We start from the raw sequence: 15,793 nt of genomic DNA on the forward strand, positions 1-15,793 counted from the left end.
TTGTAGCAGTCTGCTTGAATAAGGCCACATTTCTCTTTTTAAAATCAGCAGTTTATCTTCTTTTGGTGGACAAATATTCTTGGCACTGAACTTGTTAATAATAAGCTGGAACAGGGGCTTAAAGGAATGTGTTTACACTGTATGAATGAGACCGTATAGGATATATCCAGCAAAACACCATTTTATGTGAAAGTTTAAACCAGCAGGTGCTGATGCTCATGCAGTGTCCCCTCAGCAAGAAAAACGTTAATTCATGAAAGAAACAGTAAGGTGGGGAAGGGGTGGAGGGAAAAACAAAAACCAAAACCCACGTTCTCAGCCATCAATATTTGCCACCTGAGAGGGGATAAATCCGGCTTCAAACAACCCTTCAGACACCGCCATGTAATGGTCAGAAAAGGCACTCTTTGAGGTGACATTCAAACCTCTGATAGCAGGCAGGCAGTTCTGACAAGAATTATTTTCTCTCCTCTCAGGCCAGTGACTTTTCTGCTCGCCTACCTGTCCGCCACAGCCTGGCCGGAGCAGTAACTGAACCCAGCTTGTCGGAGGGGTGGGGGCCAAGGCCTCCGGGCCTCCCCAGCCCGTCTGTAATTATATGGCCGGCAGAGGAGTTCCTCAGGTTGCACATTAGGCCCTTGCTGAGATCAGTAATTATAATATCAGTTTTCTCCAAATAGGTCTGACAGAATGGCATTGGTAGCAGAGGTGACTCAAAGTTTAGTAAGTCTTAGGGAAAGTTTACTGTCTCCTGCTGCTTTCTGTCCCACAAATTTGGCTTCTCTAATAACCAGCACTGGCCACAAACAGTAGGAATCCTTTTCAATCACTATTAGCAACACTTCATTTCTGTCATATTTGACCCCTGGCAAGCTGCAGCCCAGCAAAGAGCATTCCCTGCAGAAAGTAACCAGACGTCCAGGATTTACTCTGTGACAAATGACGTTGTTAAGGGCCCTTAAAAAACACTAAAACAAATTCACAGCAGGACTCTGGAAAGCCCTTTACCAACCTCCGAAGGATGCAAGGTATAGGATAGCCTGTATACAGTAGCACCCCATCTTTACCTGTTCCCTGTGTGACTTCATGTTTGCTGGAGCCTCCAGCAGGAAACTGCTCCTCCCCTTCAGTTTCTTAAAAGTCTGGCGATGTTATTTGTGTTTTATACTGGGAAGTTTCCTAACACAGTGACACCCTTCTCTCACCTAGACGTTTTCATTTGCAGCTCTTTCTGAGTAGTTCAGCAACTCTGTGAAAAAGTGAGATACAAGGAGGTTATTACAGCCACCAAGGCCACGTCTAGTCAATGCCTTAATTTTAAAAAGTAAAATATCTAAGTTCATCAGGAAACTTTTGTTTTGTTTTGTATTTTTAACTCTGTTGTGCACAACACTTTTTTTGGAGGGCTTTTTTTTTGGCATACTTAGTTTCTTGCAGAGCCAGTTGTGCATTTGAGGGGACATTGCAGACACCAGCATCCATGTAATCCACTGTTGTAAGGGTCTAAAACAGGTGCAGCATGACCCTGGGCAAGGCAAGTAGCAGCAGAAATGCTGCTGGAAGATTGGAGCATGATAAATAGGAGATGCACAGACTGCTCTTCTTCAGACACATCCAGCTCAGTAGTTCTGAGATAGATCCAGGTTGCTCAGCAGGAGCTGTGGTCTGTTAAGTGTAATGAATACATTAAAAAAAAAAATCAAAAAAAAAAAAAAAACAAACAGGAGAAGATGTAGCAAGACAGAAAAGCGAGGGCTTTTGATGCCACAGCCTCTTACATACTCCTCCCAGCTGTTCTTTCCTTATTTCATTTCCTCACCTTGTGATTTACGGGGGGGCGGGGGGGAGCAACAAAAACCTATCTTGGCTGATGGTTTAAGGCCGTTCAGAAACAGTGGTCAGCAGGGTCACCCTGAGTCCTCATGCATTGCCTGTTCTCCTTCCCACCCGCGTCACCGTGTAGGCCAGCCACGAGCTCGGGGCAGAAAGCTGCCTAGGTGCGGCAGGCACTGCCCTGACCGGGTGAACGGCATTGTTTGCCCTTCCGTGGTATTTTTCCGCTATGCTCACAGTTGACATTTGAACATATTTTGGAGGGCGTGTTGCAGCCACACCTAAGCCTGTGCCTCAGGCCTGTTGTCTCTCTGACCTAGCAGCCTTCTTGGGAGCCAAGCTGAGGGCTGTCCTCTCTGTGCACGTCCAGTACATCCTTATTTTAGGGATCTGTGCAGTGCTTCACTTGGTTTCAGGATTCCCTGAAGAGGTACATTGCTTTTAGGTCAAGAGCAAAACAGCCTATTTCAAACAGACCTACATGCTTTCCTTGTACAGTGCCCACACACTCCTACTTTTGCATGAAAAATGAGAGTTTTGCTGTAGTTTCTGTCTTCTGTCCAGTTTATGTCTTCCTTGGCAAACCAGATGTTGGCACGTGCAGCTTCCAGAAGGCCTGGTCAGCTTGCACAAGAACAGAAAACAGGCTGGACGCACTCAGAATTAGCACAGACTGACTTGAGAGCTAGCTACTGTCTCAGCTGGGCAATGGTGTTTGCCAGAGAATGGGATTAGGTGAGCAAGTATCTGTGGGATGCCAGAGTTGTATTTCTTGGTCATCAGTGCAATAAGTATATGTTAAAGGGTGACACAAAATTATTACTGTTGTATTTGGGCACTTGCAATAAATACATAGAAGGAAGAGGGTAGGAGAGGAAAAAAAATCTGTCAAGAATTGCTGCACATCTGTGTGTATTTTGGGGCCTGAAATTGAACATTCTCTGGAGTCTTTGATCCACAGCTTGGTATTTTGCTGAAGAAGGCTAAGCTAGACTGATCAAAAAAGAGCAGTGTGAAGAGGGACCAATTACTACTTGCATTGTGCCATGTGAGATTGTCTTCTAGACCTTGATATGCTCTTAATATACCACAAATAGCCTAAGAAGGTCCAGTTCTGTTGCTGGGAATGTATGTACTGGACTGAAAGTATTTTGCAGCCATCAAGATCTCCTTTAAAAATATCTTTACAATTTTGTTTCATCTTCTCCATTAATGCCCCCTGCCAAGGCTCATAGAGTGAGTAAACAGAGTGCAACAGAGCTGAAATCCTAGGAGATGCTGATGGAGTGCATGGTTTGTACTGGGGTGGATCAGTCAAGAGGGCCTTGAGCAAAAAACTCACGTAGGCCTTGCTGTTCAACTCAGACAGAAATCGGGCATCAGGGAAGAAGTGTGTAACCTGCTACTTTCCACCTCAGAGGCTGTAGGTTGACAGACGTTTTTACACACCCGAAGTTGTGCTGTAGGGCTGCCATCTCGGCCTGGCTACCATCCTCCTGGCCCAAGTAACCCCTTGGGTTACCCCTCATATCTTGCCAGGTTGGTTTTCAGCCAGCCCAGGTTCCTGAGCCATACAGCTGTATATACTCGCTGGCTGGGGCTAGGGAGGGCAGACCCACAAGCAGCCCCCCTCTGGAGGCACATCCATACGTGCAGGTGGAACCACCAGGGGACCCCAAAGGTCCTCAGCGTGGTCACTGTTGCAAAGCACATGGGATGCCTGCTCTTTCAGTGTGTGAAAAGTCCACTCCCAGGAAAGACAGGTTTTACTTAATTCTTTCTGATTTTTTCTCCTCCTTAATGGCCTTAATTGATTTCCTTTCCCTGTGGCTGCAGGCCCGGATTACCAACTTTCCTCAGAGCCTGAAGGTACAGGACACTTCTGAAGTCTCGAGGCAATGTAATTAATCAGCTATATGGAGAGATGGAGTCCAGTTAAACTATCAGCCACTACTGGCGATCTGCAGTGGAGCCATGCTGATCCTGCGGTACGTGAGGCAGAACTCCCTGTATGAGCCATTAAAAGAAGTCAGATCCTGCTGAGGAGGAGAGGTAGGTCTTGTGCTTAATGCACCAAACTGGGATTCACGAGGCAGAAGCCAAATTCCCGCTTCCCTGCCTCAGCCTTGCTGCCTGCCCTTAGGGTTGCCACTTACTATCTGTGCCTTAATTGCAAAGTTTCTGCGTGCCTGTGTTGCTGTACAAAGCTGTTTTTTCTTAAAGAAGCAAGACGTTTGTCACAACGGAGCCCTGTGATCAATATAAAGTATCACAGTTAAAACAGAAAGTGGGATATTTGCTGGAATTAAGACTGTTTCTTGGGCTGACCCACAATGCACATGTTGTGGGGGCTTGTTGACTTGCTGCTGTGCTAATGCCCATTCACACGGCTCGTTTCTTTTTTGCATTGCTCAGTTTATGTGAAAATCTACGTCTTTACATTTCCAGTAAAAGTCTGGTCTGGACTAAGTTAACATAAAGCTTGGTGGAGAAACAAGGGGACAGGCTAGCGTTAAAAGGAAGGGAGCAGAGGTGACTCAAAGTTTAGAGAGCCTTAGAGAAGTTTACTGTCTCCCGTTGCTCTCTGTTCGACAGAGTTGGCCCATCTAAAACCAACACTGGCCAGCAGCAGTGGGAATCCTTTTCAATCACCATTAGCAACACTTTTATTTCCATCATACTTGACCACAGCAGGCTGCATCCCAGTGAAGAGCATTCCTTTCAGAAAGCCAGCAGACATTCAAGTGCAGCGGATTTACTGTGTGAAAATGGCATTTTTAGGGGCTTCTGAAAATGTTTAAATGAATGCTCTTTTTTTTTATTCTTTCTCACAGCTTGATTCTCAGCTTAGAAAGCCCTTCTTGCTAAACAATTTTAGAGTCTCCTACAGGAGTTTAAAAGTTAGGTTAGTGTTCAAAATATAAATGTCTCTTGCTACCGTGGAACTACTCATTTCTTAAGGCATGTATATTGGGAGAACTAGTGTTTTCAGCTATTTTATTCAGTGTGAATGAATTAGGATTACTGATGCATATTTTGGAGTTGACAAAAGAATTCTGCACAGTCTTTAAGTTTTTATGAAACTGTGCAGTAATGTTCGTGAGGTTTTCCTGCTCAGACTAGCAAGACAGCCTTCCATAATACAGCCCCATTCAAGTTGAAAAGAGCCAAGAAGAAAAATTTCCCCTGGTTTGGCCCTATTCCTAAAACTTTCCGTATCTCCTTAATCAGGAGACTGCTTTCAGGTCAGGGGGAGGGAGCGACTGAAGGGACTTAAACTCAACACTTATTTGTTGGAGAGGACAAATAGAACTAAGGTCAGTCTCCACTGCAAATCTTAGTTAAAGCACAATTGCAAGGAGCTGGTTAAATCCAAGTCACAGTGTGGTGGAGTGGTAGGACTTCCCTTCGCTCCCCAGACCAGATTAAAGTGGCTCTGGGTTTGGTTCTTTCCCTGCACAGAAACGCCTGGGCTCTCGCCAGTTCTGCCTGGAATCAAAGGGAATCTCTTTTCTGCAGTGAATTATGTGACGGGCAATTATGTGCAAATAACTATAAAAGTATGGGTTTTGTCAAGTTCCCGTAAAGTCCCTGTTTATATTCACAAACTTTTACTGTCTTCTTTCCTGAGGCTGGAGATTTCAGGAGCAGCTTGTGAACTTTGTTCCCCTCATATTTATTTTTTTTCTTATCCTGGTTTTGGGGGTATCACTGAACCGCCGGCTGCTCCTGTGAGGGAATTTCCATGTGCTGATTCCACGTGCCTCTCCCTACATAAACTGCAGTTGTGGCCCAGGTTAATCCCACCTCACTGCATCAATAGCCCAGTCAACAAAGACAATCTCTTAGGGTTTTCAGAGAGAAATAAGCATATTTAGACAGCGTGTGGGTCAACTATGGGATGAATAATCTGCTGAAGAGCTGGTAGTCCCTTGTTAATTACAGAGCCTTGGTGATTGAGACCCCAGCCAAGAGGCCTCTGGTGAAATCAGATGAATTCCACCAGTGAAATCAGATGAATCCAGGCACGTGGTACTCCTGCCTGAAGCCCTCCTGAGCATGAACAACAGTGGGTACAAATTCAGTTTGGGTCAGTGTGAAAGCATAATGCAAAATGCAACACAAAAACCCTGTGCAGGGGAACAGTTTGACATCCTTCTGTTGTTCTCAGGAAATTAGTGCAGCATCGCTTTGGGAGTCAAACACGTAATTTGAATGTTGGGCCTTCTAATTGATCCCAGTCTTGACAAAGACAGACTTGATGTTACATACTATGTGATCACTGGCACAGCAGGGGCAACTAGACAGAGAGAATTGAGTGGTGTGTTCATGAAAGAGCTAATAGAAATCAAAGATAAAATGTTGCCTCCTTGAAATTATGCTCCCCCACACATGTGGTCTGTTCTTTCTTATATGAAGAATATAGGGAGTATTTAATGAACTGGGTCTTAAGTGAGTATAGCATGTTGCCCACTGCAACCGTGTGGTCTCCATTAAATGCAATACTTTATTTTTGATGGGCAAGCAAATTGGTTTCTTTTTTTGTTGTTTGTTTGTTTTGTTTTGTTTTGCTGACATTAGCCAGGAGCTTACATTTTCCATTTCCTACAGTAAATTGTGCTTGTCCAGTTTTGAAGAGTACAGAGTAAAGGTGTATAAATGTGTATGTCGAGGGTGGCAATGTAGAAGATGGAGTTCAATAGTGCAGTTTCTGTTGGTTTTAATCTAGATTGAGGTGAATATTTACCTGTCAGGTGCTTTCTCCCCAGAAATCACTGCCCTACTAACATTTCTCATGCCCTTGTGCACTCTTTAATTATTAGTATAAAATATTATTAGTAGAAATATTAATAAACATGTACAAAGGTATTTGTATTGAAACACTGCATTTAAGTGACTGACTCATTCAAGTGCTCTACAGGCGGTAAGTTAGAGCTTTATTATAGGTTGACCAATTCTGACTTAAGGTGAGATGCGGTCAGTAAACATGGGTTCGTCCTGTTTTTCCCAAGTAGAAAACATTCTTGTTTTGAAGGTGTTATCTGGTGTAATCTCTGTTATTAGAATTAAGGTGGGAAAGTGTTACTGTGAGTGTGCCTGCTGTTTTGGCAACAAAATCAGTAGTCACTGGGTACTGGGATGGCTTGAAAGTGCAGCCAATGCAATGTTCGCAGTGATCAAACTGGAGCTCTTGCTGCTGTGTCGGTTGCCAAAGATACATAGTTAGAGCCTTCATTCAGGGAGAATGAGGAAAATTCATAGTCCCATGACATTAAATAAAAAGAACAGCCAAAACCCTTATTATAGATTTCCTATTTTCCATTTCTTTGTATGTGATTTCCTTCTCCTTTACATCTCTCTGTGTCGGAAAGGTTCTTGTTTAAAAGGTTTTGTAGATATTGGGAACAAAAGCAACTGAACTTGAAGTCTGATCCAGCCAAGCAGCTCCTCCTGCCATGTACAGCTGTTCTTTCCTTTCGAACCCTCCAAAACCCTCTGAGCTAAATGCTTCATTTAAAAAAAAAAAAAAAAAAAAGGAAAGAAAAAAAAAGGAATCATCAATCATAACCCTTCTGGTAAGGAGAAGAGGATTCTTCTGTACAATAAATAGAAAATTTCCTTGCATTCGTTTCAACACAGTGTCTGTTATTCTTCCTGTAGTAACTGTTCTTTCTGTGCACCTACCTACCCCCCTTTCTGTGTGTTCTTCTCCATCCTCTCTCAAAACATGCTGTCTGCTCCGTCTTCCCAGTTGTATCACATTCCCTGACTTTTATCCTTTCCATCTTGTTTCCATGGGCCTGGTCTGGTACCACTGAAATTAATGGACATTTTGGCAATTTCTTTGTCTATAACAAAGCCGGATGCTGTCTAAGTGCTGCTGCACTTGGACCAGTAGTAAGTGTATCAGGTTCCCTATGAAACTCCATCACACTGGTGCTCAACAGGAAAATCAGTGCTGCTTTTGTCAGGCTAGCCAGGATGTACATCATTACTAAAGAAGCAGTCAGGCCGTATGGAAAATTAAATCAAACTCTAAGATCCCAAGATGAATTGGAGATTGGCTTCCTCCCAGTTCTGTTCCCGAGGCTGAGATCTTTAGCAGACATGCTGGAGGAGGGAAAAGATGGAGCAGGAGAAAGGGAAGTTTTAAATGCCCTGAGGCAAAAGCTTAGCCATCCTTCTCGGCAGCAGTTTCCAGCTCTCTGAAAACCTTACTCTCAGCTACTGAATAAGTGCTCACTGTTTCAATTTCTATATTTTTTTCCTTCTCTCCCTAAAATATAACTATCAGTCTTTACAATAGGGTAGTCTGGCTTTTGGAACAGTCAAAGCTTAAAAAGCTGTTAAAGAAACTTTACAATAAAATATAAAGAGTATGTCACCTGCCTGCTGTCCCCACTGGAGAGCCGTGTTAGAAAATCTCTTCCTGAACTGATGGCTCAAGCTTTCTTTTTAGTTAAAATAAGATTGTCTGCATAAACCAGGCAAGGGAAGAAAGAAAGGGTCTTGAAGAAAGAAAGAGAGATTGAGAGAGGAAGAATCACAAATGAGTGATTGGAAAAATGTCTATTCTTTGTCCTGTAAGCACTTTAGTGACGCATTAGAAAGCTGGTAACCCTAAGCTTCCTCTTGTCAGTGAAAAACAGGAGGTATCTCCGAAGCATAATTCTGCTCAGCTAAAACCTGAGTCAGCCTGCCAATGTACTTTCTGTCTGTGTGGATGATAAAGGAAAAAAATAGCAACTCACTTTCTACGTTTGGTTTCTCAAGCAAATGCTTAAATGTGAAAAGGGTGAAATTGGTCCTTTGTGTATACGGAAGGGATACAGTACAGGCAGATCTGCAGGGATGCCAGCGAGAAACCTGGGACACAGAGCAAGAACCAGCATGTGAATGAGCCTGTATGTCTGAGGCAAAGGGAAGAGACAAACAAATCATGTCCAAGAGTAGGTGGCATCAAGTGATGGGCACTTGTGACAAAGATGGAGCAAATGTGGCTAAAATGTCCCTGTGTTTGCAGCCGTGTTTGGTGCCCAGTGGTGGCTGTCGCGAGAAATGTTGGAGGCTGAGAGGTGTGAGGGTGCAGGAGGAAGCACCTGGACATCTCTGGCTGCACTAGAGACCATGGTGCACAGACCATGCTGCAGGCTGCTGCTTCTGCAAAGCTCAACCTATCTGGGATTTTACACTTAAAGGGCCTTGTTCACTGCCATTAATAATTTGCAGCAAAATCAGACAGAAAATGAAATATTTTTTTTTAGTGTTAAAAAAGCTGCCCTAAATAATTATGTATTTTTTCTCAGATACGTGTCAGACCAGCAGGGTCATAGCAATCCTTGAAAGGTTACAGAATTTGTTTGCCGGGGGGCCATTGCTCTTCTGTTTGTTTATTGCTTCATCTGACACCTTATGCACTTCCCATGTTGCTGAGGGTTGCCTATAAATCTTGTACCTTGTACCAAATTAAGAAGACCATCTGTTGAAGGAAGCCTGTGTGAGGAGGTTTCTTGGAATGCAGCACTGATGGAACTGTAGCACCTATACAGTTATCTGAAGCCCCTCTTTCCCTGCAGAGAAAGGGGGCAGGATTAGTTTTCTGTTGAGCACCACACAGCTCCAGTGAATCTGTAATTTCCAAATGTCTGTTGATTGGATTTGTGTATTAATGGTTATAAGGATCTTCCTCCTTAAGCTATAAATCACATTTTATGGTATTAATTCATAGGAAATGATTAAAGCATCCTAAATAGGTAAAGATTTACAGGTTTAATATTAGCTGCTTGACTGGCATCTCCCCTTGATGTTGTAGTGCCAGAAGACTGATTGGAGTGAGTTCATTTTTATGGAGTTATTCTTCATTAATAACCCGTTTCTGACTCCATCAAACATGTGCAAGGGACACGGAGACAGTTATTTGTTCTGAATATGAGGGACTGTAGGTTAAATGTTTTCCTTCATTTCAGATTAGTTACAGTACTGTGTTCTCTGCCGTAAGCAGCAACTCACTGCTGAGGGATGTGTGAAACAGGCAGGCAGTTAGGTTATATTCTTCAAAACAATTCCTAAAAATTCAAGGATGTCCATTGTGAAGGGATAACAGACTCGGCTTCTCCCCCCCCCCCCCCCCCCCCCATTTGATAATGTAAATTTTTTTCATTTTGAAGAATGCACTTACCTTTTAAAAAATAATCTTGATGGGGATTTGAAAACAAGAGGGAATAGAGCCCTGGTAGATCTGGTCAGAAAATGTTTTCCAAGAAGCTGGGAAGAAACAAATTGTTGTAAGATGTCGTTTGTGAGTTAGTATTTGTGTATTTGAATGGGTAGAGGGCAATGCAAAGAGGATCAGAGATACAGTAATTGTATCTGGGAAGGTTGTGCATAGTCACAAGAATATTGTCCATTTCTGCTGATACAAAACAGGAAGATCTTTTGTGAATGACAGATTGAATTTCCATCTCTTGGTGCCTGCATGTGCATAACCTGTGTATCCCTAATTTGCCACATTTCTACAGCAAAAAAAAATCTGTCCAACCATCTCACTTATCTCCTGTTAAACATAACTGTAATGCAGTGATATCTCCATCTTTACTCAAACTGAAGGTAATATCTCCATGTTTAATCGGTCTGGAAGGTGCCATGCTTTTTGGTCTCCTGAAAACGAAACACTTTTTTGATGTCATCTAAATCATATGCATTGCACTGCAGTAAACAGGAAGGTCTTGATACTACTCACCTCTCACACTGCCCAAACTGAGTTCATCAGGCAAGTTTGGAATAAGAAAAGGCCATTTGTTAGCCATCATTATAGAAGATGGATTAAATCGGCAGTTTCCAAATGTTGATCCAGAGACCTGAAGGTCTGCAGAGACTGAGCTGACCTTGAGAATTTTCCATGCTTTGATTCAGCGATTAAATCATGTTGCAAGAAGTTCACCAGTCAGAAACATATCATCGGCTGATGATATGGCTGGCAAAATTTGACAGAAGTCAATGCAGTCATGCAGCCCTCACTGCCCGAAGAACTGTCCTCTTTCCCAGACCGTGTTCAAAATCTCTTCCTGTGAGAGCCCCACAGCGGTGTCACTGCTACTGCAGCACCATTTGGTTATCAGGGGGAGGGAAGCAGTCTTTGTGATCACTTTTTCTTAAGATGTGTGTATGGTATAAAAAGTTTTGAACACTTCTGGCTTTTACTTCCAAGAAGTTGGAAGGGAGGAGAGTTATTGCCACAGAGAAACAGAAGGATAATACTGGATGTTTGTATGTTAGAGGTGGTCCATGTGCAGTGCCTGGAGGATCTTCTGATGAGATGTCACATCATATAAGAAATCCAATACTCAAATGCTGTTGTCATAAAAAGAAGGTTTTACTTTGACTCTATTCCAGTACTCCAATGCTGTTCCAGAAAAATAAAGAACCAGTTTTATAATGAAATTACTTTGCTTTGAATGCTGTTCACATACAGAAAATGAAAAAATCTTTCATGTTCTGGTTAGAGGAATTAGCCCCAAGAACATTTTAATGCTACTCGCTTTTATTTTTGATTTTGTGTTCCAGAAATGTCTGTGTTGCTTGCTAATGATCATAAAGCATCATCAGCCCATCCTTTGCCATGCATAATGAAAGCCAGCATCTCAGCAACGTCAGGAAGTAGCTTTATTTTGATACCAAAAGGAAAAGCTTTTTTTTTTTTTTTTTTAAAGACCAGCAATAATCATGGACACTACAGCAAATCACAGTGTTTTTCCCAGCAAAACACAATCAAATGTTTTATTCTAGCCAACAAACAGGTTTCTGATTCTGTGAATACCATGACACAGAAGGGCATCTCTAGCAGTGTGCCATTAAACCTCCTTGGCCTGTATAAGAAGAGCTTGGTTCTGACTGTGTCTAATGAACTTTGAATTCAGTGGGACTCTTCCCGTGACACCTGCTGACGTCTCCAAGGTCCTGTCAATAGACCACTGGGAAGAGAGGGTTTTTTTGCCTGGTTTAGCAGCCTTTTCACTCTGATGTACATGGGAGGCTGAGCAGATAGCTGGGGTGTTTGTGGGGATGCTGCTGGCATCTGGAAGTGAGTATAAACTTAGATTTGGGATCTGAGTGGCTTTTGTGTTTGGTTTTGGGGAAAAAGAAAATAGTTTTTAATCCATAAGAAGAAGTTACATTGCAACTTCATGCCTTGAAATCCTACATTTTCTTCTCAAGTTGCTCACTTCACTGTTTGGAAGAGGACACAGCTCCCACGTTACTGGTAATAGTAATAAAATTCCTTCAACACATCGGTTCTAACAGCAGCTCCTGGGACATCTTCCTGGTGATTTCCTTCTGATGCGACCTGCTGCTATTTACATTAAGAATCTCTGACTGCTTGAAAAATGGATCAATATTGCAGCACTCCAGTAGCATTTGGATTTCTGCTTTTGCTTCCTGGCCTGTTGTGGTTTTGTTTTGTTTTGTTTTGTTTTAATATTCCTAGGGAAATCCCATCCAGCCTGGCAATGGTCTCTAAGGCGCTGCCCTTTAGTAGCTGCCACCCATCCAATCAAAGCAGGGCAGAAGCTGCCAAGCTCTAGTGCTTCTTTGCTTTATTCCTCGAAGAATGTCCCTGCCTCCTCTTTCTTGGATGTTTTCTGTATAAACATTTGTGACTCTGTCTCACTGTTAGCCAAGATCATGTTTGCTTGCAATTAGTGGAGCTTTTGAACAGATTTGGGCCAGTGCTACACAGTTCAATAATCACCACTTTTCCACTCTTTTCTAGTAATTCTTTTGTGATGGGCAAATATATTTCACAACATAATAATGTCCCTTGGCAGGTTTGATCTCATTCTCATAATGCGAACGTTTATAGACAATGGACTCAATATGCCAGTTAAAACAGATTTTGATTTTGCTTATCTACAGCCAAAGTTCTTGGCCCCTGGTGCACAACCAAACCATGTGTAAAAAGGTATTCAGCTCGGAATGAGATCACTAACATCTGTTGCTGCACATAACGTTTAATCTTCAAGCACCATCAACAACAACAAAAATCAGTCAGTTCAAATTCAGAAATGTAGAAACATGGGCACTGTGAGACAGAGCTTCGATTCCTCTTAATTGCTGCCATGCCTTGTGGACACCGTGGTGCTCTCCTTGCAGCTATGGTAGTCCTGTCCTCAGGAGTCCCAGAGGGTTGCACCAGGGGAGCAAAAAAAAATGCTTTCTGAGAGGAGGAGCCCAAAAGGCAGCCACTCCCCAGCTGTCCCAGCCCCTGGCAGTTGTGGTCTTGCTGAAAGGAGGTGCCAAAGGGTGGTAAATGTGAGAGATGTTAAGCAGTCGAGAGGGTTTGCTAATATTCTCATAACTGAACATAATGACTGTACTAAAGCTGCTATGTGCCAGTCACCTTTGAGTGGCTAAAATGGTGAGATTAATCACTGTAGAAATCTCTCCTGACCTGTATCATTTTCTACCTTCTAAACAGTTGTTCTCCAAGAGCATCTGATCTCAAGACAAACAACAATCTGCAAGCTGTTGAACAACTCTTCACCATTTGTTTCTTGTGCTAGTGTGCCAGCTACTGTTCCCAAGTTACTACAGTGCTTTTTCTAAGCAGACTGGACAATAACTGCATTGCAAGGTGATCCAGTTTCTGAAGACCAAAACAAACAAGTACGGTGTTTTAAGATACCATCTGCATGGACCTTTCCCTGCAGAGCTGGCAGATGCCACTCTGTGTGAGTGACATCTTACCCACTCCAGCCGTTAATCTTGTAACCCAGTGCAGAAACCATCAGAAGCCTCGGTTAATGTGCTCTGCTTGGAAAAAGGAGATGACATGCTCTCAGTTTCTCCATCCATGTTATGCTGCAGTATTGTTTGGAAGAAGGCTCAGGTGTGTTCTCTGTGCTGTTAATGGCTTCACTGTCTGCACTGCAATTTGTCAGAGTACCCGCAAAGACAATTTCCTACCCCTTCCCACCATGTTACATCCCTATATTGGCAGCAATCAGATTCTTAAATCACCTGCTGTAACTACCTTTTGTTGTTATTGCTCAGGGGTGGAGGGGAAGACAATTTCTCCAGTAATTCTACCTGAGGACTAAATTGCAAGAGCACAGAAGGTCTTCATATCACTCACAGGTGCTTAAGTTTTCTAGTCCTTCATGGTACTAAGTGCTGTCTGAAGGCATCTCACTGCAAAATCTCATCACTATCCAACCATTCACCACAGAAGCAGGTTAATGTTGTTGATTTGGAAAGGAGGGCCTAGGTTGTCTTTGTGTAAATAGCTGCTTAACTCCTACACCTTGCTTCAGTTGCATCTTCACCAAATCTGGTGTTTGGAGGCATTAAAACTTTTAAAGGTAGTTACTGATATATGTAATTGTATTTTGCTTTTGATCCTTGCCTTTAGCCATTGTCTGCAATGCTGTTTGGCTTGTGCTCTAACCTATGAAGTAATAAGTTATCTTAATTTTGGGAAACCTTTGTAGATGGAGCAACATCCCATATATTTGTGTTGGAGCTCATAAGTACTGTGCCTGCTTCTAACTTCTGCTGATACGCAGATATTGCTCTGATCTTTATAATAAAAGTAACTCCTAATTATTCTGGTTGCTCTTGATAATCTGCAAATGCAATTTTGAACCTCTTCTTCGTCTTGGTGTTCCTGAGAGACAGCATAAAGGCACAGTTTTCAAACTACCCTGAAGAACAGGAATTATAAGCTATTCCTACAGGTGTCCCTTCTGGATCAGGATCTAAATGAAGTATCTATGCTTTATATAACTTTCAAAATGCTTGGAACCAACCCTGGAGCTTTTTCAGAAAGCTTATACAGAATGCTGCTTCTAGATCTACGTATCTCTTCTATTCATAGATGGTAGATGGTCTTGGCTTATTCACAGGTTCTGTCCAATTCACCTGGAGTCTGATAGTGCTTGATAATCTCAGCAATCTGAATGACACCAGTGTGTAGTCATGAATTCTTGATAATGTTGATGAAACCTCACATATTCTCTTTACTGCTTTTCTTAACCATAAGAAATCTCTCACATCATTCACTGAATGCTCTCACAGACATACATTTGTTGTGCTTCTCTGGTATGGGTGTTGAGGCTATTATTTTTTTAAATACAGGGGAAAAATACCATGACAATGTAAGGGGAATAACATGAGATATCAACGAACTAAGGTAAATTAAGATTTAATGTTATGGCTTATTAGTTATATTGTTCTTGTCTACTAGAGCTACAGCTCTGAGTCCTCGAGGAAGGAAAGGTTTATTGAATTATTCTCTTGTATGACGTTGTTGTTGTAATTGTGCCTGCTGGTTTGGTGCTATGAAGTTCCTGATCTCCTTGATTGCTCTGTGTTTTGTTTTTTTTATTAACTCTTAGTTTTCACTGGAAGTTCATCATCATCTTGCATGGGTGAAGCGTATGTTGCATCAAATGGAAATCTGGGTCTCATGTTCTTTCCAGGAGTCATAGTTAACGAACCTGCACCAAGACTTCCTGTGATTTGCATACAGTACCTTTTGTTATGCCCTAATGTTCCTTGCAGTGAAATATGTTTGTCATACAGTCCTAAACATACAAATTGGCCCAGTCTTTCCAAGTAATTTGCATGCCAAAGGATTCAGTTATGGCTCTGAATGAGCCTAGGCCACAATGCTGTGAGACAGGCTTATTTAACAGAAATTCTAGAGTGTTTGGCACATTGTATTTGCCAGAGTGAGGAATGAAATGCAGTCCTGGAAAGAGGATTGTCATGCAGATGACTCACTGCAATCAAACACTTTGAGAAAATATGGTCTCTAAATGTTATGTCTACACATAATTAACTGTATTTATTATAGGACCTATAGAAATACAGAAACTGTGAAGTTTAGGGAAAATTAAGTTAGGTTTTCAAATATATCAGGCTGCCCAGTGCTTGTTTTTTGGGAGAAAAAAAAAAAGGG

At 42.3% G+C, this 15,793-nt stretch overlaps 1 long non-coding RNA gene across 1 annotated transcript in view; it reads left to right on the forward strand.

Moving 5' to 3' along the window:
* The window catches only part of LOC106018859 (uncharacterized), a 618,314-nt gene that overhangs the window by 483,554 nt on the left and 118,967 nt on the right, over positions 1-15,793 (forward strand). The window contains exon 12 of the long non-coding RNA XR_011807997.1: positions 3,670-3,885. This is a non-coding gene — a long non-coding RNA (uncharacterized lncRNA). The remainder of the gene's footprint in view (positions 1-3,669; positions 3,886-15,793) is intronic.

The sequence above is a fragment of the Anas platyrhynchos genome, chromosome 3 (genome assembly GCF_047663525.1).
Source record: "Anas platyrhynchos isolate ZD024472 breed Pekin duck chromosome 3, IASCAAS_PekinDuck_T2T, whole genome shotgun sequence".
Taxonomy (NCBI): Eukaryota; Metazoa; Chordata; class Aves; order Anseriformes; family Anatidae; genus Anas; species Anas platyrhynchos.